At 37.2% G+C, this 25764-nt stretch overlaps 1 protein-coding gene across 7 annotated transcripts in view; it reads right to left on the reverse strand.

Moving 5' to 3' along the window:
- Positions 1-25764, reverse strand: part of MPP7 (MAGUK p55 scaffold protein 7) — a 155633-nt gene that overhangs the window by 123475 nt on the left and 6394 nt on the right. The window contains exons 1-3 of one of the 7 annotated variants that reach the window (XM_054190550.1): positions 20893-21189; positions 12279-12514; positions 9207-9351 (exon numbers count right to left, since the gene is read on the reverse strand). The exons of 4 other annotated variants lie outside the window; for them this stretch is intronic. The gene's annotated coding sequence lies outside the window, so the exon portion shown is untranslated. Of the gene's footprint in view, positions 1-9206; positions 9352-12278; positions 12515-20892; positions 21190-25764 lie in introns of those variants that run through there. 2 more of the 7 variants (XM_054190551.1, XM_054190548.1) reach the window with 2 other exon arrangements.

The following is a 25764-nucleotide window of genomic DNA, read 5'->3' on the forward strand; positions in this document are numbered from 1 at the left end:
GTTCAATCTTCCCTCTGAATTCAAAAGCTAAAATACCTAGGAAGCCCAAAAAATAGAGGGATGGCAGGTAACTGAATTCAGCTAAGTGCAGCTACTTGAGGAACCACATATATTGTACAAAAATTAGTCACTGCAAAGTAACTGGTATCAAGTATGTGTTGATGTGTGTTCCTTGCATTAGTATCCTTGAGATAATGAACTAAACAGCAGCTAGGGCTCATCTGGCACTCTTGGCTCCTATTTTGACAGACGATTTGAAGGTACAACACTGATAGAGGTCAGTTGAATAGTTACTTTTTATCATCCTGCATTCTCAGAATTCAGGAATTCACTAGACTTTTTTTTTTTTTTTTTTTTAAAAACAGCTATGACAGAGGTCTGTCCCCAGTGCCACCTTTTCCAGTTAGGTTCCTACCCTTGGGAACGATGTCACATGAAAGACTCAGGTGCTGCCCTACCAAATGTAAATATCTACAGAACTATAACATTTCTCTGAGGACTTGCAACATTGAAGAGGCTATGAAAAGAGAATGACTGAAAAAACACAAACAGCAATGAAACTTCCTTTCTCCTACCACTCCCTAGACATGAACAGGAGGGAAGGAGATAGAAGGGGTCACGGTGTGTGTATACATATACATACACATATATATACAAATATATAAAAATATAAAAATACATTATTTATAAATAATAATTTTTATAATTATTTTATTTATAATTTATAATTATATTATAATAATTTATAATATTATAATAAAATAATAATTTATAATATATAAAAATATGTTTCATAATATATATTAAAATGTAACATATTATAAAACATAGATTATATAATATATAAAATATATATTGTATAATATAAAATACATGTTTTATATATAATATATATTATATAATATATAAAAAAATAAATATATATATAAAAACTTCAAAGCCCTTTCAATGTTCTTAAAAGGCCTCACTTCTCCTCCTTTCTAAACGTATGATGATTTATAGGGCTTTGTACCAAATGACCATCAAGGACTCACATTACTGTTAACAGTTGTGAAAAGCTCAGGTGGGTCTTAAATGAAGAGATCATATTGGAACTGCAACCTACTCCTACATTAACTACTGCTGTCATGACCATCCCAGCAACACCACACTGACAGAGGGTGGTATGCTGTCTATGATGGTACAAAGCAAGGCTCTAGAAACATTGATATTGCGCTTGGAGCGGAGTCCAAATGGGCATCTGAGGGCCACACCAAGTTTTACCATGACCGCAAAGATACCAGAAACACATTTCTGCATATAAGTAGTCAAAATAAGATATCTTTTTAATATGTTGAATTGAGAACGTTCCCATAAACTTTGAATTTAAAGCACTCTAAGCCAGAAGAGGGAGCTCCTGCACTTTTCAAATAAGTCAACATGGATTTCTTCTTGTCTTTGGGAAGAAGCAGCTCTCCTCATGCCACACATAGGTCTGCATCTGGTTGTTTTAAGAGCACATATACAGAAAGAATCCAATATGAAACTTTAAGATATATAATGCTCTAATTATACATGACTGATATAGATTTTTAAAAGCCCATTGGTTAAAATTAGCTTTATTTCACATTACATGGTCATTTTTGCATTGCATAAACATAAAGCTGAAATAATTGTCTGCAAACCGTTTAGTAAGCAAAATTACATTATCTGTAATCAATGACACAATAGATATGAAAACCCACTGAATTTCGTAACAGTGAAGGGGTGGTGTTCTTATCTTTCTTTAAGTTTAGTGAGGTGAACATTTATCTTCTCTAGAATTACAAAAAATGAGGAACTGGATTTTGATAATTTTAAGAAAGTTAGGAAAATGGAGAAGTGCCAATTAAAACAAATATCTGCAATTTACTGCTACAGAATATTGCTGCAGTTTTATTTTGTCAATCAATCTTTTTATGAAGGTGGTGGTTTTTAAAGCGTCTCAATCCAGAATAGGTATTAAAGCACTTATTTTTCAGCTTTTCTAATGAAGATAAATGACAAGTACTTCACTGAATTTGTGGTCTGGTTCCTTACTATAAAGGCAATATTTACACAAAATTAGAGTAGACCACAAAAAAGTAAAACAGGACAAAACGCAAGTTTTCATAGCGTGCTTCAGCAGAATGCATTCCTTCTACTAGATTCATCACTGTGATATCAGTTACATTTTCTAGGTTGAGGGGAAGTTTGTGGAATAAAATGGACTGTATATTTAAAAGACCTCACTACAGTGAGTGTCTAAGTCACTTCTCTTCAAAGTACACATGCACAGTGAATTGCCTGGTTTGCAATTGAACTAACACACCTTAATACTGGAGATCACTTGTGTTTCTCTTTCAGTGAAGACGTCCAAGACTGAGACAGTCCTTTTATTTGTAATAGCCTAGTAAAGAATATCCAAGAGAATTGTTCCCGTTGAAAGAAGTTAATCTGTGAAAGCTTCTCACTAGAAAGCACATGCCAGTTTGAAGAGGAAAGATGTCTAAGATGTAAGACACAATTTGTGGTGAATACAGGAAATGACATATTTCCATCTTCCAGTGGTTTGAGTTCCAGGTAAGCATTCCGGTTTTCCACTTCGCATCCTTTTCTGCTATTTTGATCAAGATTCTCAGCCTTCCAGGTTCCCAGGCAAGTGCTTTGGACCTTGATATATGGTTTCATTTTCCCATGGTAAAAGTGACAACATTCTGTGTCTCTTCCCAAAGCAAATGAAGCACATTTCTTCCGCTCCTTACTGATGACTGTATTAGCATTTCACACACAACTCTCAGCTTAATCAGAAATATAGAACTTAGCATCATCAAATTCCAGCAACCAATTAGCCATCTGGTCTCTGTAACTTCTAATTTGATGATCTTAATATTCTTCAACTAATGTTCTGTGCTTAAAAACAGAATTGATATACAGCAGAATTCTACTCAATGTCAAAGTCAGTCTAACTGCAATAGTCTGTTCTACAAAATCTGGAAAATTTGGCCTCATGATAGAGAAAAATGTTCAGAATTTTCCCATTGCATCTGCTATGACCTTCAACTAGGGTGGTGAAGGAGAAGAAGAAGAGCCATAAAGATAAACAACAGGGCAAAAGCAGCAGTAATATTTGCTGCAAAATTTTACATCACTGTCAGCTTTTACAGTATAGCAATATAATTATGTAGTCTAAATTTCATACAGTTTCATAACTACTCTCCTCTCACTCATCAGTAGGCTTCAGATTTGTGGAAAATATTAGAGTATAACTATTTTTCATGGTATGTTATTTGCCAAAATATCACTGTCACAGCTCATTTCAGGTATGGCAGTATGATTAAAGCATACTAAGAGGGTTTTGACATGTAACTTAATTTTCACAAGTATTTTATTTGTTACTCATAACATTATAAACTAGTTCAAACAAACATTAGGACCTAGAAGTTAATTCCCTAAAAGTTATTAAGTGGATACCAGAAGATATTTCATCATTATGTAGCCCACCAGTTTGAAACAAAACAAAATACCGCCTTTCAACTGAAAGTAATATAGCCATCATCAGCAAGGGAGTGGCAAGGGAACGGAAATACAAAAGCACATAAGCACCCTGGAAGAGTTTTCCAGTGCGCTCTAAATTCTCACATCCAATAGCCCAATGGAAAAGTCAACCAAATACAGAGAATATACCACCACCAAATGTCCAGTGGTCTTTGCTGTTAGGCAAATGGACTAATGAGTTCCATTAGTGCTGGTCAGATATAAGGTTTATGTAGGATTTTTACTGGCTAACGTTTTGACCAAAACCTTAGAGATTCAAATTAATTTTTCAAAAGGAAATTTCTCATCATTTAAATGTCAAGCATAGGTTAAAAAAAAAAAATAATTTTCTTTTGAAAGAACTCAGTTTTAAATACATTATCACTCGAGACATTCTTGAAGCCCAAGGCTGTGCTTCTCTAAGGTCAGCTTCTCTGGTCATCAAAGTCTCTGCTCTGCCCCTACCTGGGAAAGCAAGGTGGCAGAAAGAGGAAGAGATAAAACTCTTTTCACACTGTTTTCCCATGTGAAAACAACTAGGAATAAGAGAGACTCATAATTTCTCAGCTTGTAGATACAATCCCAGTTTAAAAAAAACAAAAGATATATACTATAGTAAGTGCCATACCACACTTTTTCAAGCAGAGAGTGTACACAAAAATAGATAAATTATAATAACCAAGTTCAAAAAACAAAACCCCAAGCATTAATCACACATAAAATGTACAGGTAAGTACATGAAAATAATCAAACAGTGCATTTTGAAGATCAGAGTGTGCTTTTGTGTTGAATATATATCATGCATGTTGACGTAAAAGAGGATGAACAAGAGCTGCTAATCTTCTCCCTCCTCTCCTGACCACATGAAAAACCCCTTCAGCCCCTCATGAACTACAAATTTTCCAAAAAAAAAAAAAAAAAAAAAACAACACAAACCCCTATGAGTTTTAGCTTAGAAAGCAATGCAAAAACCCACAGTGTTGACAGATGATTTCCAAAAAAACCTCTTTTGTACTGATATGCTAGAGTAATATAGAATAATCACACTGGGCATGGCCCACACTCTAACCCCTCCACAGTCATAGGCACCAGTAACAACAGGGTTTGGAGAACTCGGTAAACACCCTGTGATAACACTATCACTTTTAGTACAAAAGCTGTAAAACCTACAGCGTATCAAGGATCTTAGTAATGTCACAGGTGCTTGTGCAGTAGTTATCAATGTGAAAATGCACAAGTACTTGAAAAATATACCATTGCTGCATGAGGGGGAACTCAAAAAAAAAGAGAAAGAAAAAAAATTCTGTAGAAATAACAAAGCCTCTAGTTGTAAATTTAACTCTGAATAAAAGAATAACACACACCAACTAGGCACTCAGTAAGTACTTCATAACCACTAAAAGCACTGAAACATGCTGTTCAGCACTGGGTGGAGAAGATGTGTTGCGTTTGAGCTAGCCACCCATCTCCTTTCCTTTTTGAGAGCCAAGGAGTTTGACAACCTGGTCAGCTCGATTTCTGAAGCCAAACGCTAGCAGTGACCAGCCCAACCACCATCTCTTGTACCTGACAACACCACACCAGAAAGCAGCCATTCTGCTACACACAACCAGCCACTTCGTGAAAGTGGCTACGCAGGGCTCTGAAGGCCAGTGATAGTTCTTCACCCTCTTCACTGAATCAAGATAAGCAAGATCTATCTGAGATAAGCAGCTATGCATGTTTAATTTTGTCTTTTCTTTCAAGCCCAAATAAACCCATCCTTGCCTGTGGGTTCAAGGCAACCTGCAAAATTAAGTCTTTGTGCATTCAAGGGGGGAAAGAACAGTATGAAGCTAATGGGGTGGGGATGGGGGGAGTGGGGTGGGAATTGTCCTGCCCCTCACTAAGAGCTACAGGAAGGCATGAAAACGCAGTGCAAACAAGTACGATCAGTGAATTTGTTATGAAATTTACTTGCGAACTTTGTTAAAGACACATGCAATATCCAATAGTCACACCATAAAATCTAGCCTGGAAGTGGAAGGTTGCTCCTCATATATATATATAAAAAAAAAAAACTCTAGCAAGTACATCTTGAAACAACCTACATTCTCTGTTATCACTCTGCTACCCCACATCCAAACCCACATTTTAGAGTCATAAGTAATCATTCTCCCTCCCTTCCCACTCCCCAAAATATTCCCCATCTCACTCACTATATAGGAGAAATCATGCTGAGTATTTGCTTTGTCCTTACTGTCTGACATATTTACCTTATTTGCTGCAAACCCTCCAAACACTGCTCTGAAGACAGGATGATCTTTTCTTTCTTCTGCATTTCCACAGCACTTGCTCAATATATCACAAGATATCGAAACATCGTAAAAGTTAATTCTCACAAATTTATTACAAAACAATTTGATTTAAATCAAAGTTCTCTGCACGATACTGTTGTTTTACAGTTTTCATATATTTTCAAAATATTAATGCAAGATAGCATCACTGTACTTAATCCCCAAGTTCAAAGAGAAGGCACAGATGGGCTTAGGTCAGAAGTACTGATTAATCTGTACTGCCCTTTTTGAGATGCCCTAATATTTAAGGGCATTTATAATGAAGATGTATACGTGCAATAGCACAGTTAACGACCAACTTAAACCCCTGCTGAACCAACAGAGAGGACTGTTGCAAGTCAGCTTCCAAAGACTCACACTGGGAATTCAAACTCAGGTATGTCTATTTAGCAGCATCTCTTGAAAAGTTTTAAATTACCTAGAAACACTAATGAAAGTGTCATTAAACTCACTAGAATAACTGAGTTGCAGGGGCAGGAACACGATGTAATTCCGTGTTGCATTTATCCACTGCCTTAATGACACCCGACCTTCCTTTTCCCCCAAGCTTTTGCAATAGCTATAAGCCTCACAACTTTGACAATAACTGAGATTGAGGCATCTGTTCAAAGAGTGTATAGTGTCATGTAGGACCATCAAAACATTTACACAAAAAGAACTAAATTAAGCTATAAATGCAGATCTTAAAATTGCCCAATTGTTGCACCTGACAACAATTTTAGTGATATTCTTTCAAATATGCTTGTGAAGAAATACAGTTTCCCTACAGTCTTCATACAAAAAAATTTACATACTTTATCATGACAAATCATCAACAGCTACATGGTTCATTAGCTGAATGAACTGAAGCTTTCCGAAACATTGCCCAAATGCTTGCCGCCGGAGCTTACGGTAAGGGGTGTCAGTCATTTGCCACCGCCTACAGAGACCAGTAGCAAGAGGGCACTACACTTGGACCACAGGAAAACCGACATTACCAGCTCTGCTGTATATCCTTAAAGACCTTCTAAGCCCATTGATATCTGGCAGGCCATGGATGCAAAACTAGCTTAGCAGAAAGAGTGAAATACTGTGTAATCTGAAACATAAAAATTCCCCTGGCCCACTACTAAACAATACACAGATATCCCAAAACTTGTTTAGTGTAAATGCCTCCATCTCCACAGCTCTCCTTGCACTAGAAAAGAGAATCTTTCCACTGAAGGGGAAAATGCAATTTTTTTTGCCTGTATTTCCAGGAGAGAATACACAAATCAGCCTAACACCAGAGGGAGGGGGAAGACCTATATCCTGGTTTGTTTATATGCCATAAACATGCTGTCTTATTTGTCAGCACACAGCGTTCTCCCCACTTTCAAGAAACTGCATGTCTTCTTTAAAAGATCAGAAAAAACAACTCAAGGACAATCAGCAAAAAGAAAGTCACATGTAAAGTTATGAAAGGACCAAAAAAACCAAGGTGAAGCTTGTTGTCTTATTAATCTGCAGTAAGGCGCTGGGAGGCTGCCAAGTTAGTTAATCCAAATACACAAACACGTTAATGATGACCTAAGGGAGCAACACTGATTTACACATCGAAGGAAACACCAGGTTAGGAAAACATTAAGAAACTGCATGTATTTCAGAGCTTTATGCTATTATTTCAAAAGCTCTTTAATTCACCAGATGGAACCATGTAACAAACACAGAGAAGCGGAGCCTCCCCAAGGAATCCTACTGCAGTCCCCATTCCCATCACAGGATGGGAATTCACAACAGAAACTTCAAAGTAATAAAATTAAGTGCCACCCTGGTTTTAAGTGCACCTTCTAAGGACCAAAACGGCTTATTGTGTTCAGCAAGTTCACAGGATCTAAACAAGAGATACTTTATTTTTTAAATTACCGGAGTGTAATGGAGAGACAAAATCATGACCTGCTCTGAGTTTCCATTCAGCCTAGAATTTCCAGATTTTAACACCAGACTGCACAAACCTGAATTCCCTAAAAAGGAAGGAAAGATACTTGTTCACTCCTGGCTTTAAAGCTGCCTATGAAAACAGTTTGATTCCCAGTCAAATGCTGATGTTGAGTAAAAACAAAACAAAAAAAAAGTCAGCCTCTCTGAGAAGAGTGAAATTATCCACCTTCTGAAAATGTTTTCAAACGTAACGGGGTGGGGGGTGTAGGGGAAGGCATTAGTTCTAGTTTCATAAGTAAAGCGATCAGTTAACAACCTAAAGACGGGATCAGACTACTTATGTAAATATGGGACAGAGAAGTCTACAAATGCACTGAAACAATTCCTAGAATAATCGTATCATGTAGTGCTTTTTTTCCTAAGCACTCTGTTTAAAAGAATTCTGTAAAATCATGGTAAAAAAATGATAGATATCTTGCCGCTTTGCCCCAGAAAAAAAATGTTTCCCAGTTATCAGAAAATATCCAACATGAACAGAATCACTGTATGCCTTTTTGCTGCTATCTTAAACCATATTCATATGCTCTACTGCATTTTTATTTCATTTTGAAGGTACATTAGAATGGACGCAGAACTGAATCCAGTACTGATGGTCAATTTACTGCAAATGAAGTGTCTCCCCACTAAGGCAACCCTTCTGCAGAATGAGGAAGTTCAGAATTCAGCTGCAAAAGATTCCTACATTGCATTCAGGACAGGTTACTCCATAAGAACAACCAGATTTTCTGTCAACACAGTTTTTTTATCGTAGGACAACCTCAAGTGGCCCCCAAAAACAAATATACATTTTACATGATGAACCCTTACAAAATAGATACAAGCATTAATTATTTAAAAGGAGTCTACTCTTCCTTCTTCCTTCTCACTGCTATGCCAGGCATTAAAATACTCCTTGGCTCCACTTGTCTTTAACAAATAGGCATATTCCAGTATTTTGGGGGCTACAATTTTGCTTAGTACCCTAGAAGCAGTTGTCCCAATTTTCTATATTTCACGTAATTCAGGTAATGACATAGCAAGCTTTGCTTTAACAGTTGATAGAAGCACCACAAAATGTTCTGCTGAGATCTTAAAAAGGTACACCTCACTCAACGATCCCATCAGATGTCTCCACACTTCCTAAACATTTTCATTTACATAGTTGTATCTGGTTGTGTAGAGAGGCTCAGGCACCATTCAGGCCAAGTTCATTTGTCACAAATCAGTGGTGGTGTAACTGGCCTGTAGTAATGAAAATTTCTTATAACAATATTTAAATTATTATTTTAGTGAGTGTAAGGCACCCACACTGTCTGTTTAGGCAGCATCCATTAGTCACCATCAAGTCTGAACTGCAACTAATGAAACAATGATTACCAGTCTTTCCTAAGAACTCACCTGTCCCGATTCTCAGCACAGGGTGTGTATGGTAGGAAGGCTGAGCAAAACCTTATCACCAGCTGGAATGCTCTACAGCCACCTCTTCAGGCTCACCAGGACAGATTGGAACCCAGGGAAAACAAATTCGTCCATTCCATGTCAACTGTAGAAATGCTTTATCTCAGTCATTCTTATAATACTTTTATGTGACGCTTTATGGAAAAGGATGTTAAGAGAAGTAAAACACTGGGGAAAGTACCTGACTTCTAGTTTAGTATAAGACTATAGATATTTAAAACTTATTTTCAGTCACTTATTTTAGGCTTCTATGTATCTGCAATGCCACCACTACTCTGTCCCTGGTTTGCTGCTTTCTGATCCACCTATGAATAACATGCACACAGACTCAAAGTTAGCTTTGTGTCCTCAACTTGAAAGCAAGCCATTGATAAGCTAAAACTGTTTGATGACCCAAGCCCACTAACCGACATTCTTCCACTGCTAGCAAAGGCCTGACACCACCTTGCTGCTCTTCAGCCAACTTCATACAGAAGATAAAAACAATACCCCAAACCCTTCAGACTTAACCAGAGTAAAGGTCCCTGTAGTACACAATCCTATCTTCAAGAGAGCCAGGACAGAATACCTAATACACATTGAAGGTAACACAAATAAAAACTATTTCCTCCCCCCACAACCAGCAGCATCTGTTTGAGTCAGACTGACTCTGGGCTATCACCATTAATACCAATAGATTCCTAAAGTTCCTTGTTGAGCCCATTTTTTTGTTTTGGCTTTTCGCAATATCTTGTGAAAATAAGTTCTATAACTGATGCCAGGTGTAAAACACTTTTTTGCAAGGTGTTTAGTACCCAAAATTCTCAGAAATAGTGAATAAATAATCTCCTATTAATTTGCTGACGCTATTTATAATTATCTTTCATGTCTTCCTTCAAGAACATCTTTTCCAAACAAAAATTCGTTTATATACTTTTTTTTCTTTTAATGAGGAAGCCATTTCAAATTTCGGATGTTCCCCATTAACTGTCTTTTCATTACACTGGCTAAATATCCCAGGAGGTTTAGAATTACATCATCCCAGAAAAGAAGCATTCACAAAATTTTGGGGGGAAATAATTTCATCCAGGATTTTAGAAACAGGCTGTGGATTTTTTCCATTTTCTTTCTGTCTGTACAGAAGCTCAGGAACTTCCCAGCACTTCAGCAAGTACGTAGGAGTCAGGGCCCAACTCTGCCCATATGCAATAACTGGGTCACAAAATTCAACACCCATCACATCATATGACTTGCACTGGGTGATGGAAAAGGGACACATGCTCTACTTGTGATTACAAGATGTTATCTCTTATCTTTCTTGATTAGGGAAAAAGAAAGAACCCAGAGCCTCACCACTCCACTGCAGTTATCCTCCTGGTCTCTTTAATTTTTTTAGGTCAAGCTATTTCTTGCCACCCAAACCTCAGAAGTGGGCCTTTTCTTCACCGTGTAATTCAAAAATATGCTTTCACAGTAATATATGTTAAAAGAAAACAATGTTTGCAAAGCCTAATACATATGCATATACGCATTTTTCTATGCTTATCCCAGATAAAAGTGAAATGAAACCATTTACAGCAGTATGAGAGATGGCATAATGGTGCCAAGTGCAGTAACTCCAAACTGCATATGAAAGTAATCACAATCAGAAAAACTGTAATGTGAACAACATCATGTCACAATCAGTCATCAGCTATGAAGTAAACATATAATAAAATAATATTTTGATATTATGTTTAAGCATAGATGTGTAAGCCTGTTGTTCCTGGCATGTCTGTTGAATGTGGCAAAGAAAAATGCGAGATCCCCTCCTGCAGCTTGTGAACACTCTAGAATGCAACAACCAACATCATTTATTACAAAAACATGTCTTTCCAGAGTACTTTTTATTCATAGCAAAACAAGGAAATTGTTACTTTGAAACAAATAAAGTTTTGACACACATAATATCTAACTAACTTAAAACCCTAGAGCTACCATTTGATACTTTCTATGTGTCTGCCAGAGAAGATTTTTCCTTTTTAGGAAAGATGTTAATAAGTTCACACATTAAACCACAACTCTCCATCACATAATAAAGTCCTTCAAATTCAACTTCTCCTTAAGCTAGTCATTACAAGTTACACATTACAATCGCTTCTTAATTGATCTAGAAATAAATACAATATTGATGAAAGTGCTAAGAAACACATTTAAGACAGCAAGTATCTAATGAAAAACAGAAAAACAAGAGAGAAAAGATTCAGAATGCTCATTAAAGCAAAAAAATGCCTTCTGAGATTACTCAATAGGAAGCTGAATACAACTATTCACTGGAATTAGCAAATTAAGTTTGCCTTCTTTTCTGTGAATTCTATTAATATACAGACATCATGACGCAAATGGTCTGCACATGCGCTTGTATCCATTTTTACTTTGTTTTGAACTGGAACATCTCATCTTCACAAATATATTTACAGAGGCACAGAAACGTGACTATTTCTGCCTTTCTCTAGATGCATCTTCTTTCATCTGTCCTATGCACTTACCTATGTTAAATTTGTGACCAATTCCTATAGAAATTAGTAGAATTTTATGCACACTAGAAGAAAAACCAAGTAATTGTTTATGACTGTTAGAAAACAAATTAGAAAAGTCCTGGATTTTGTCCCTGTTTTGTTTCTAGTTTGATCATACCTTCATGGATTTTCTCCACACCTGATCAACTTCATTATTTGAAAAGAGCAATTTAATTTAAATTCAGGAGTTGTACTGCTAAAGTAATTACAATTTATGTAAGAAAACATTTGAATTCTTAATCCCTTATAGCATCTGTAACTAACACTCCAGCCTATGACTTCAGATCCCTCGATTATGAAAGCTTTGGGTTGGACACATTGTAAAAACATTGTCCATTTGGTCAACAGTTTCAAGGCAGCTCCTACAGAATTTTACTTGCGATTAAGATCTAGTTCCAGGCTAACAAACTACATGCTGCCCATCTTTGATAAACTAGAAGAGTTTTAACTAGAACTACGAAATTAAGGTACATACCTTAAAAGTTACAGTGCAATGTTACTTGCAATCCAAAACCCCTGTGTGCTCTGAGTGCTTAGAAAGCAACCATCCAGCTGTGACATGATTTTGGGACTGCCATACAAAACAGACGCTTTGCAAAGATGCAGAGATCTTCCCTCAGCACTCCACTGCAGAACACAAGATCACCGTTAAGTTGGAGTCAAGCTTGCCTTCTGGTTTAAGAACAGTAGCTGCCTTGCCTTCATCAAGGTCTTTTTACATGTAGAAAGGGAAAGAAAAAATAGGAAGGGCTATCAGAAGAAATGCATTCATTTTACTTGTATCTCAGGAACACACCCCTCAGGGCAGCATGAGAGAAAGCTTCAAGGCATTCATATGAAGATATAAAGGCCATCATTAACGGCTGATTGGAGGTGGATCCCTATATATCAACATATTGCTGGCCAGATAATGACGGGCAGGATAGGAGTAGACAATGAAAGGACTTTGAAGGGAGGTGGTACCCTGTATGTAAGTGAATAAGAAAGAGGACTTCTGCAGAAAAAAAAGAAAAAGAATGACACGGTACAAACAACAGCCTTGTAAAAATCTCTGCAGCAGAACTCTGTTGCAGAGAGAAGCACAACTAGATGCTATGGGCTATAAAAAGAGAGACAAATGCTGCAGTAATTGACAGATTACGTGATCCAAAATATTTTCAGTGTTTAAATCCATAAGAAACAGTGTATCTTATAGCTATTATTAAAAGATTTGAAATTACTAAGACTTAAATGTAGCCTTGACATGATGCTGATACTGGAAAATATTTTCCTGTTTATGAGCTCCAGTGAGAGACAGAATAATGGCATCATTCACAGAAAATCAAGAAAGGACCTAACAGGAATTTCAGAAGTGGTGATGAAATTATGGTATGAATTGTATTATTCAAGAAAGAAAGTAATGTGCTTTTGAAAATTACAAGTTAAGAGTTTCCAATAATTTACTTGAAAACTAATAGTAATAAAGTAATAATACTAATAAAACTTTCCAGTGAAATTTAACAATAACACCATTTTTTTTTAGAAGTTCGCAATATAAATTCAAACATGGCAAGCAATGAAAAATTTACTTTATGTTTTTGTAATTGATAAAAATCACAGTTTTAGCTAGTGACTGTATGTCAGAAGAATTAAGCAAGATGGCAGTGTAGAAAAAACAGTCTTGAACAAATTATGTTTTGTATGCAGATGGTAAAATAAGAAGGTGAGAGTGCTAGCATTGATCCAGGAAAACAAGGCACAAATAATTCAGCCTGTCTAAATTAAGCTTATTTTGTGCAAAATTATAATAATAATTAATAATTGTAATTATTACTACTAATACTCTTTTAGCTTTTCATTGAACTCAACAACATGGTTAATAAAAAGCAAGGTTTTTTACTTCCCTCAGATCAAACTAGAATTCATCACCTTGTTTTTTCAGTACCCCAACAGATCAACTAACACAATACTTTCATCTACTATTGTCTCCAGTGAGTGAACAACTGAAAAAATAGGAAGAAGCTTATCCATTAAAATAATCTTAAAATAGTATCTGTCTGGAATGATCCATTTCAATTTAAAAAAAAAAAAATCCTAGTGCTGTGTTACTTTCAAGTAATGATTTATTGGGAAGGATGACCCCGTAGCTTCTAAGTTAGGACTGACATTTGAACAAGACACAACCAGGCACAAGTAAATCAAACTGAAGTAAGCCTAGTTTTCAATGAAGACAAGAAGAGTATTTCTATCATCACATAAAATTTGGGAGACAGGTTTCTCCTACTCCATTGATTCCAATGAAAGCAATGCACATTCACAACTTCTAAAACAATGTTCTTCAACTAAAATCACTAGTTCTCCTACACCTTTTCTGATAGTTTCAAGTGGTTTTCATTATGGTTATTAAGAGATTAAAGTACTGTACTGTCATATTAAAGAACACAACTAGCTCTCCTCCATGATCTCAGGTCTCCCCAGGCAGCTTCCTCCACAATTAATCTATTGGAGAACCTATCAAGATAATCACATTTCTCAGGGCAAGGTAGACACCACACAATTTCTTTATTATCCCTGTGGATCTCTTGGTCCTTGACAACCAGCTACTCCTCCTTTCCCATGCAAGGAGCTGCACACCGTACATTTTGAGCAGCAATACAGAGGATTTCTTTCCCCAGTCAAATCCTTGCCAACATCCTAATAAGGGTACTATCATCCCCTTTGCCCTACACTTCTTTCTTCCCACTAGAAATAGAACAGTGCTTAGATCATCCTGGTCCTTTATCTACCATTCTTCAGAGATATTCAGTTATAGAGACCAGAACAGATTCTTCCCCCCCACCCCCAGATATTCTTCAGTCTTAAAGAAAACACACTCTTTTGAAACAATATTCTGAAAAGACAGCTACAGTGTTAGAAAAACAATTATGCATCTATAACATTACCCTACATTGCCCACAGCAGTAACATTCACAGAACAGATGTTCGCTGCTTTTAGTGGTTTCAATGACACCCAAATGCAGTACTGAATTCAGCAAACACGGTAATGTTCACTGGTTGAAGCAGTAAGAAATCTTTTTTACCTTTCTACTGCAGCGTATGAGAACAAACGATTGTTGGCTATGTAATGTAAGCCTTAGCCTAATGTTCATACTTATGGCTGCTATTCTTCAGCTGTCAAACTGAAAAGGAATACCAATAAGCTACACAACTCTGTTAAAGCTGATTTAAACACAAATGAGAATCAGCCAACATGCAGAGGAATTACAAGCTTCTGGAAAACACACTTATCTCCCAGCAAAAGTGATGTTCCAGGGTGTTTCGGGTTATTACTTAAAAGCATTTGAAGTAAAAAAAATAAGTAAAAACCAGCTCATGAAAAAAGATTTTACTAAAAAGGCATGTGCTAACATTATAATAATGCTTTCTGACTCCTAAATAAAACTGAAGTAGAACACCTCCACTTGAAATATTTAATTAGGCAGGAAATCTAAGTCTCATATCCAATTTTCTTTCACCAAAACCTCTTTATCCTCAACATTACAGTAACTTCATTTATTCTTAACATTAACAGGTGCTGTTTGAATTCAGTGCCAAAGAGAGGATAGGACATAAGCATAATATTACATTTGGAAACACGAGTGAAATTTGGCAGAAGCTAACGTGTTGAGGTATCTAAGACACTGCACATGTGCTCCTTGCAGTGAACTGTGCCAACTATGAAAACTAAACCACTTTAAGGTAAGATGTCTTGCAGATCAGATGTATGGTCTGCACTTAACTTCGTATTCCAGACAATACAGGGCACAAGAACCAATCCCACAACGGCCCTCTTTGCACACATACTTTCCTTCCACTTTATAGCCAATGCTAAAAGGGTGCAACCATAACAGTGTTCAACATATTTTTCATTATTGCTACTTTATAGCACCCAGGAATTGTATATCTAAAGAAGTCATTCACGCGTGAAGGCAACCATTGTCTCACACAGAAAAATACAGAAGATTCGTAAGATTTAGCAGGCCGTAGCTAAAAGCAAAGTCAATATGATTATTTTCATTGTTTCATTAAGTAAAGTTTTTCACAATTTTTTTCATTTTCAAGGTAAGTAACCCATTAAGTGCCAAAGTTGACTAAATTTCATGCTTTCACAACTTTGCCCAGGCAGATGCACAGCTTTTGAGGGTTATCACACAGGGAGCAAGCAACATGGAAATACAGACAGCAAATTTATTTTTTGAATGCTTTGGAAGTTTAAGTTTCCCAACTAGGTTATCCCCTTCTAAGATCTCCCATTTTCTATAATCTTGCCTTCTTTATCTGAGGAGAGAAGGAATCTTTTGCACAAGTGTTATGCCACCACTTAGGAATAAAAAAGAAAAAAATTCTTTAACTTTGTAAATAGATTCATAGTTGGGTCTCCCAGTATAGCCTGCATGTACAGAAAGTATCATTTATTTTAAATCAAAACAGCTATAAATTCCCTTTTGTTTTCCTGTATCAGGATTCAAAATCACAACATCTGACTTAACAAAAAAAATATATATATAAAAGAGTTGGGTTTTGTCTGTTTTGTTTGTTTCTTTTTAAAAAAAGCCCTGAATTTAAACAAGTCTAAAACTTCACCCCCAGAAGTGATGAGATCAATGACAGCCATTATTATTCCATTTCCTTATTAGAGTGTCTCAGGCTGTTAAGATATTTCCTGGTCAAACATTAAATAGAAAACAGTACTCAAACAATTGCTAAGAATATTAAATTAGAATGAAATCAGATTATTTAGACGTAGGTTCTACTGCTCTCCAGTAGTAGAATTTCCTTTCCTGGAAAGGAAAGAGAAGAATTGAATCCGTGTTCCAAGAGAATACCCAATTCATCAGCCTGCGGGGCACTTTGCACATGACTGCCCCATCCTTCCTGATGAAGTTGACCATAATGCAGCCAGAAATGTAAGTTGATGGATGCAAGACAGTAGGCAAGAAGTCTGAATCTGCAGTGTGGTGGTTAGGTCACTTACCTAAGCATGAACAACTGGGTTATGGCACTCTTAAGAAGAGAAAAACACGGACTTGAGCCCCCTCAGGTTGTGAAGGACCTAGAATCAAGGCCTCCTACTTCTTGGACGAATAAGCTAATTAACTGCTAGTCTACTACATATAAGATAGGTATCAAAAGCATCTTCCTAAGAGAAAACTGCAGAAAGTGGTACAGAATTTATTTTCTGATTAATATAAGGGTTATATGAATGTCTAAGGTATACCCTGATTTCCTACCAGCCAACTTCTCTGTACCAGTGCTGCACATCATGGATTTCAAATTCTATCCAGGAAATCAGAATCTCATCAGCATGTGGTCCTTAGGTGTCTGCCTCCATACTTTCTTAGCCAGGAGCCTAATTTTTAAGAACTGCAGTGTTGAACATTAGAAGGCTTAAGCTCTCTTTTAAATCTAGAATATTAAACCTTCCACTGCATTTTAAACTGTGTTAAGGGTTTGTTTTACTTTTTCCAACACAACAGCCTTTAGGATTTTAAACAGGAAGAAAGTAGGTCAGGCCTTCCTACTTAAGTTTTTTTAAACTCTTTTTTTTTTAATTTTGTAGTTAAATTCTTCAAAGTGTATCCACCTATTGCATCTTTCATTAATATCTTAAGAAAATAAGTCTTAGAAGAGTACTTTGCTTTATCAAGAGCTTTAGAAGTAGCAAGTATCTATAAATATTAGTCAGGAAAATATTTAAACACAATTCCAGTTTTTGATTCCTTTGTAATAGGTTTGACTTATCTTTGATCACAGATTTTTGCAGTAACTCATTAAAAATGCAAAAAGAATTTGTCTGTGCACAAATCAGCCACAGAATACTGATCTGAACATTAAACAGCCTGAGGAAAAAAAACAAAAAACACAAAGTGGAACCCACGCACTTGAAGCAATCAAACATCTGCCTGCCTTTCAACACCACTTTCACAGGAGTGCCTGCATTCCTAAATTAGAGGATACACGGCAAGCCCCTACTGTGTGAACAACCTCGCCACCCAAAGACAATGTTCAGAGAGTTTAAAATACAGAATTTTCTATCTTCGTGTTTTCTGTTGGTGCACTGCAATAACAAGGAAGCTACTACTCACTTGTTTTATCAGCAATAGTACAAAGAGTAAGACACACCCTTCTCAGGGAACTGGAAAAACCTGCTATGTGAAAGCTGAAAAGTCTCCGAGTACCCACACCTCCATTTTGCTCTACATTTCAACAACAAAACTGAAGGGAAACTGCAAGGACTTGGCCTTAGCCTAGCAAAAGTAAAGCTGAGCAGAAAAACAAGGGCTGTACACAAACGCACTGAGATAATTATAAAATAAGAAAAAAACTATTCAAAATAAAAGGACAACCTTGGCACAAGAACTGGTTATTACCAACAGATGATGAATAAATTTAGGCTGAACATTACAAGCAGCTTCCTCATGTTTAGGGCAATTTAGCATTGGAACAGGCTTCTAATTAAAGTAGTGAGGGGAAAAAGCCCAGCTGCTTTTCAGACAGCGCTCCATATGTCTACGACTGTATGACATAAAGCCTACAAGAGCATGAAAATAAACTTGATGAATAGGGAGGTCCGTTCCTGTCCTGCATTCCTAAGAGAACAATAACTGTCAAGCAAATAACATCACTCTGATACAACTCTAAGATATAACCATCTGTCAGGCAATACCCAAGAATAATTATACCACAGAAAGCAAAACCAGATATTAATATCTTAGCAGGACAAACTTTGACCAGAATAAACTTCACAGAGTATCTTTTCATAAAATGTCTTAGACCAATAACCTCATTTCTTATAATCTCATGCTAAAAATTTGCTCCCTCTGCAAACAAGAGCTGCAGAAAGCACACCTCTCATGCAGTACTCGCTCCCAAAATCTGACAGAGCTCAGCTTATTTGGTCTCCATGCAACTAGCCAGCCCTACCATCTGCACCCCTAACATTCTGCACACTTGCAGCAGATCATCATACCCAAGACAGTATTATATCTAACATGTTCAACAGGCTCTGTATTTGCTACTACGTTCAGTTCAGACAGGGTGGTTCAAAAACAGCTGTCAACCGCTTTGCTACTGAAAGGTTCCAATCCCCATTTTTGCCCACACATCATTAACCAGAAAAACTGTAGCAACCATGATGGTCTAAGACAATTGGTTAGACACGATCAGTCTGCAGAAGTAACATGTTCTACTACACTAAGCTTTAGAGTTTGAAAGAGGAGACGGTCTTTCAGGCACACCAGCCTTTGAACTTGCTTGACATCTAAAGATACGTGTAAAGAAGTATACAAGTTGGTCTAATAAAGACTATTACCTGCCCCTACAAGTCTTTCAGGCCAAGAGACTATTTTACACCAACAGGTACAGGCCTGTCTAGGGGGTCTCTTTATATCCGTGTTTTATTATTGCAACATATCTGAAATTGAAGACAAACTGCAAAATATTTTTGGCCGATAAATTTCACCTGCTTATTTGCAAAGTCCCTGATCACACCACGGACCTTACTGTTCCCTTCTAAAGGCACATACTGAAATGCAACAACTGAGTGAATCGTAGAAGAGGGGAAAGTATGCGCACTCATCAGGAGCTGTACAAAGGCAAACCAAATACAACCATTCACTACTTCTCATAACAAGCTCAGAACACTCAAGGAAATTACCTGGCAACACAAAAGAGCAAACTATAGGAAATATTTTTTTCTATACAACAATTTTCTATACAACAATTATTCAAATAAGTACTTAAACCACATTTTGAGGACAGGCTCTTCGGCTGCTATCAAACAAATGGTCCAGACACAGCCTGTCAGAGACAAAAGTTTTGATGTCAATCTTTGCCAACAACTAGACTGCCACACCAAAACAAAGGCTGCTTTACAGATATTTGTTATTCTCTTTTCCAATGCACCTCTCTCGGTCACTTCTGAAGACAGTATAAACACCTCTTACATTCTCGTCAGCAGACCTAGAGTACACAATTTTTCGTTAAATAGCACGCAATTTCACTTTAAATTTAGAATTCAAAGGCATTTCCTTTTTTCAGTTGATTTCCCCTCTCCTTATTCCTTGCAAAACCATTGTGGTTAAACATATAGAAGAGTTTTGCAGAACAAGAATAAAACTTGTGTCTGAGCAGTAAAGTTTATGTAAATTAATCTCAAACTCTATTTTCTTAGCTTGATTCTCTTAGCAAAGCACAAAGCATGGTAGCTGCAAGAGAGCATTACAATCCATTTTCAATTAGTTTATATCACACCACAACATTTTCCTACCATTTTAGTTCATCTGCTTATACTAGAATACCAATGCTTTTTTAAACTTGTCATCAAAATAGCCTTCACTTTAATTCACTATGAGAGCCTGCAGATCTGATTTATAGTATATTCCAGACATATGACTGTATAATTCAGACAAGTTTAAAAAAAGTATGCTGAAAGAAGATACTCCCAAGGACTTCCCGTTAGGCCTGCTGAGCATAAGAGGACATATTTTACTTGACCTACCCCACTAATCTCAGCAAGTTCGTCCTTAGTAACAGATGCAAAGCTCAAATGACCACTTTCAAATCCTTGTTGCAGCTCCATCTCCAGCCTTTGATCATTTTTCGTCTGGAAGTAACAAACGGATTTCTGCTCCTTGGCCTATGTAACAGTCTCCTTGTAATCCACCAGATGATCTCTCTAGTACCAGGACATGGGATTACTCATCTCAACTTTAGCTGCATTCCCCCCCATCACATACAGAAAGAGATATAATGGACACCAATAAGACAACTGAAATTTATCTTAACTGTTTATAGACCAGTTTGATTGTTTTGCTATAGGATTAGATATCAAATTACAAAATTACAATGCAATATACATGCATTCTGACATTTAAATTTTGGCATTCAGCAGTCTAACACAAACGTAGCTAAGTTGTAGGATGAAATCTACTTGAGCCAATTTTCATTCCTCTAAATATTACAAAATTGTCAACACATAAATTCCTTTAAGTGTAACTCAACTTTGCACAAACTTATCTTAAACTGGAATAAAGTTAGAAATAATATTTTGTATCACAAAAGGTCTTTACCTTAAGGTACGTATTAAAACCAGGCAAACTGAACTCTTCAGAAACTCTGTAAACACTGCAAAGCATACAAAAGGAAAAGCTGTCTATACAAAACTGACTTAGAGCACTCAGAAAACTTGCAGACGTTAAGAATTGCACCTATCTCAAAAACGCACATGCTTTCTGTCTTCTTCTTCTTCCAAGCTGCACCCACAGACAATTCACAGAATTCCCTATCAGATATTCTGATTACTCTCCTACATTCACCCCTGGCCAGTTTCCAGGCAGCCTGAATGACTTTGCTATGCCACTGCAATGACAGCAAAAGAATCCTGTGTCCCAAGTAGCACAGGGGTTTTTTAGTATATTATTTTGAAACAATACTTTTTGAAATATTGTCTTGGAAATACAACTGGGGTGATTCCTGCACACAAATTCTGGATCTCAAATGTAGTTTATGCCAAGTCTCAGGGCAATAAACTCACACAAACTGCATTTTTTTTATTAGCAAGTTGTTGACTGGGTTTTGTTTTTTTTCCCCTTTCTTCATTTATATTTAATTCAAAGTTCATAGAACTGCATACGTCATTCTGGCAGCTGGTACAATCACATGCCAAGTCATAAGCCAAAGACTCCTATGACAAAATATCAAATCAGTGACCCTCTGATGAGACACACGCAATAGAAAAAAAAATCTGCCTGATCTTGACTGTCAGAACACAGCCTGGTTGAGCTACATTGAGGCAAGGTCTCAGCAGCAAGTCGAACTATCATAAGGAGACGTCACAGCCAGTCTGACCATGCTATTATCTCTACAGTATTGTCTAACAAAGAAAAGAAAAAGCAAAAACAAACACCGTGTCTCATGACAATGCAACTTACTGACTGGGAACCACTGACCTAGAGAGTGGTACTGTGACATTAATTCATATGCTAGGGCTGAAGCCGGTTTCTTACTTGGACACCAGAATAGCTCATCCCTTAACTCCTTAGAAAAGAGGCTTTTATTTAAAGTTTTTACCATCCCTCTTTTAGTTACAAAATTCCTATAGGATTCAGTAGACTAGATGAGCTTTTCCTTTAGCTTTACTTTTTCTGGGCATACAGTACTACTACTCTATTCCCTTCCAATAGAAGTTCAGGAAGAACGTGCTGATACTGCTAAAAGAAAGGCGAGCACCTGACATTTTCCTTTCTTCACCTCATCATTCTTTTTGCCTTTTTTCCTTGGCCTAAGAAATACTTCACTGTCAAAGGAGATGGGGAACACTCATTACTGAGAGAGGATAGCTGCAACAAATATCTAAAATTCAAGGTCAAACGTTTCTCTTAGTAACACTGGTAGAGGCGTGCTTGCACACACAAGTTCAGTCTCCTTGCAGTGAGGGTCTGTCTTGTACTTGAGTACATGCGCTGTAAAATAATTTTTATATATAGCAGTGTGCATACACAATAGTTTACGCATAAAAACATCCAACTTTCAGAAAGAAAAAAGAAATCTAATTACCTATTGGTAAATAGGTAATTGCTTACCTACCTCTTATTAGAGGAAATTTGTATCTTCCCATGTATTTGTAAATTCCAGTTTCTAAATGCGTAAGCAGCTTTGCAACAATGCAAACACTGGATTTTGGATTACCTTTCCTATTGCAGTCTACATCCAGCAAAGAAAACACAACATAGTAAAAAACATGGCAACATTTGGCACAAGGTAACCAGACATGAGGCTTTCAGCAGGCTGTGGCATGTTCTCACTCCTCCACTGGGGAAGAGAGGCTATCAAATGTACCTGTCATGCATGCCCATCAAAACTCATCTCCCTAGTCAAGCATTCACATGGGGAGATAGTATCTCAGCATACTACTCAAGAATGAGTTTTGGAGAAGAAAAGGTCATGTCATTACTTACTAATTCAGAGTGGTGTATTATTACATACAAGGTCCCTAAAAGCTGTTCCAAGAGCTACAGAGAAATTGGTTTCATTTTGAAGGCCGCAAAAGCGCTATGGAGGAAGAGGACACAAAATCCATTACGCAGCAGAATATATAAGGCATCAACCGCAGCTAGGCATTAATGTTTGTTAAGACAGAATCAAAACCAAGCCCCATTCAAAAGAGAAACAGGGTCAAGGTATGCTTTTAATTCATGTATGATGGAGTAGCACATAGGTCATAAGGCCTGCACTAATTGCAGAACACAAAGGCAAGTTTAGCCCGTTGCTTTGTCATCTCAAATGCACAACTAAAGAGAAGGGAAATCAGCATTTGAATTCGATCAGCCAGTGCATGAGCAGCAGCCCACTGCAAGGTAAGAGAGGAATATATCTGGTCCCTGTAGTGAGGACACTGTCCTCATAAACTGGGAGCCAGGAGCAACAGAAGTGTGCTGGAATCCTCCAGGCAGACCACAGCAGCTCCGGCCACGCCCTGTGCAGGCAGTGGAAGAAGGACACGCCCTGTTCTCATTCCAAACGTGAGGAACCACGTGAGCTACAAACTAGCAGCTAAACAAATATTTAGCCATAAGTACCACAATACAAGATTTGCTTTTGGACAACTGGGGATAACTTTGTTATTTAGATCTTCACAATGTGGTCAAACGTAAGAAATCTCAATTAACACATATAGCTGCTCTGACATACTGGGAACTGTTAATACAAACTGAACAGCCACTGAAGGTCCAATTACTTAAGTGAATACTTTCCTGTTCCTATAGTCTGCTAGTCTTAGGCTATACTAATGTGCATGCCATGTTTTCTTTTCAGGAATCTGGAGATGCTCCATTCAAGAAGGCGTTTCTTCCTGAAGTAACACCACCACCTCAGCTGACCAGCTTATGAGAACGTACAATGCGCCTGCTGGCACCACATGTCATTCCACAGACTTTTACTTGTGATGGCAGCAGGTTTATTTTAATAAGCTGCAGTGTTTTGATAAGTAATGCATGTGTCTATTGAACCGATACATACATTTTAAATATTAATGCTATATCCAAGCTAGATGAAAGCATTAGAGAAGACAGAATAAGTGATTTAATAAGGTGGGATGTCTAATTCTCTGATATAAGCTAGAAGCATGTAAAACGGTGAGTTCAGTACTTGGATAAAGCAACCAGAAAGCCTCCTGTTTTCTTTCAAATTTAATTGCTATCACCCATAGGAAGCCAAAACCACTAGCTAGAACTCATTAAATAATGTGATAAAGCTGAAAGTCTGAGGAGTAAAATGTAAATTCAACCTTAATGAAGTGGCATTTACTCAACTGTCATCATTGATTACAATTTTCCACCTACACAACAAAGTTACAGAATTAAACATTGTGTTACAGTTGCTGTCTGCCTCTATTCATAGAGCAGTAAAAGGAATATTTAACTAAAACCTATCTTCCTACAAGATGTTTTAATTCTGAACAATAAAAAAAATAATCTAATACTGCCTTTGGTTTGCTGGTTTCACTTCCACTAAGTGAACCACTGGTAAAGAGTTACTGGGTTGAGACTACCTGTCTTCATATTACAGATGTTGGTTATTATGTTTCTCTGTACTTTTTTCAGTCAGTTAAGGGGACAATAACCAACCAGTAATGATTTGGGTCACACTCCACTACCTCTTCTCCAAATACGAAGAGCAGCATTTTGCAAGGTTTCTGAAGTTTCCTTGGTATTCTATAACTTATTCCATATAATTAGTGGATCAGCCAGGTCCTACTGTGAGAAAAGGTTACCGAGTTTGTAAACCTTCCCTAACAGGTATTACCTAAGTCTCCTGTGCTGCGTAGGGGTCTGTTTCTTTCCAAAATTCAAATATTTGCCATATTAATGTCTGCACATTACTTTTTAAATCACATATCAATGAAAAAAAAAGTTTTACAACTCTGCTACAATATCCTTCTGTACCCAAAATATTTAAACTCTTCCTCCACAGCCATGTCAGCTACAGATTCTTCCTTTTAGCCAAATTTCTATATTGGTTTCTAACACCCTTCTGTTTCCACCCCAGCCTTTTTTCCTTTTGAAATGAAGGTATTTAACAGTTTTCATTTATCATTGTGAACAAGTCCAGTAAAAAGCCCTAATGAATCTTAAATATCTATATTAAATAATAAATGCATATTTATCATCAAAGCAGGAGTTAAAATAATTAATCTTGTGTACAGTACATAGTGTTAGAGAACAGTTTTCATAGCTTCTAGGAAACAAAAGCTGGTTACAGCTGGCACAATAGTCTTCAACTTTTTTCCAATTGTCAAACTGTTCCTTTGACTCCCATTTCCTCTAGGAACTGCCTTGCAAATCCTTCCCTTACAGTAGAACTTTCCAGATATAACTGCCTAGGAAGACACTTTTCCCCACTGTTGCAGTCCTGAAATCTGCTATTTCCAGTCATAATTTCTCCTTCAGCCTGGGTGCTAGCATGCCCACCATCCACTAGAAGTAGTTATCTTCCAGCAGAAACAAACAAAGGGAAATTATGACAGTTTTCAACTGTCCACATTTGCTAGCTATAGCCACGGTTCTAAGGAAAGGACAACAACCGTCTTTTCTACATGCCTTCCAAAAACGTGTTTGCTGGCTGACTGACTTCTATCTTGCCTCAGTACTCAGCTCCTGCACGTTACTTCTGCTCTCCATTTTAACCATCAAGACTTCTTGAAGCTGGATCACTCATCACTCTTTCCTGAGGAGCACGCAGGGTGTCCCGACTGACCTGTTCCAGGTCTCAGGGCCCAAGCACATGACTCTCACAGCAGTCAGATGAGGGACCAAAGGCACCACTCAGCACTTGCCTCAAAGCATGCCATTCACAGTTTTATCCCCTGAGGTTTGTTTGCCATTTTGATACCCTCGCTCAGACTGGTTGTGGCAGCTGGAAGGTGGTCCAAGTCACTGTCTATA

Source organism: Rissa tridactyla, chromosome 2, assembly GCF_028500815.1.
Source record: "Rissa tridactyla isolate bRisTri1 chromosome 2, bRisTri1.patW.cur.20221130, whole genome shotgun sequence".
Taxonomy (NCBI): Eukaryota; Metazoa; Chordata; class Aves; order Charadriiformes; family Laridae; genus Rissa; species Rissa tridactyla.